Raw genomic sequence first — 217 nt, 5'->3', positions numbered from 1 at the left:
ATATATATATATATATATATATATATATATATATATATATATATATATATATATATATATATACACATGCAGCTGGGGCCACCGCAGCCTCTATATACAGCTTGCAGCACCCCGGGAATGCATGAAGAAGACAAAGACAGAGCAAAAGAAAAATACGACAAACGACGTCCAGCGGCTATTCTTTTAAACCAGGAGACAATATTTTTTTTTTTTGTGG

The sequence above is a fragment of the Eimeria mitis genome, genomic scaffold (genome assembly GCF_000499745.2).
Source record: "Eimeria mitis Houghton genomic scaffold, Emh_scaff110, whole genome shotgun sequence".
NCBI classification, from domain to species: Eukaryota; Apicomplexa; class Conoidasida; order Eucoccidiorida; family Eimeriidae; genus Eimeria; species Eimeria mitis.
This window is presented reverse-complemented; position numbering follows the sequence as displayed.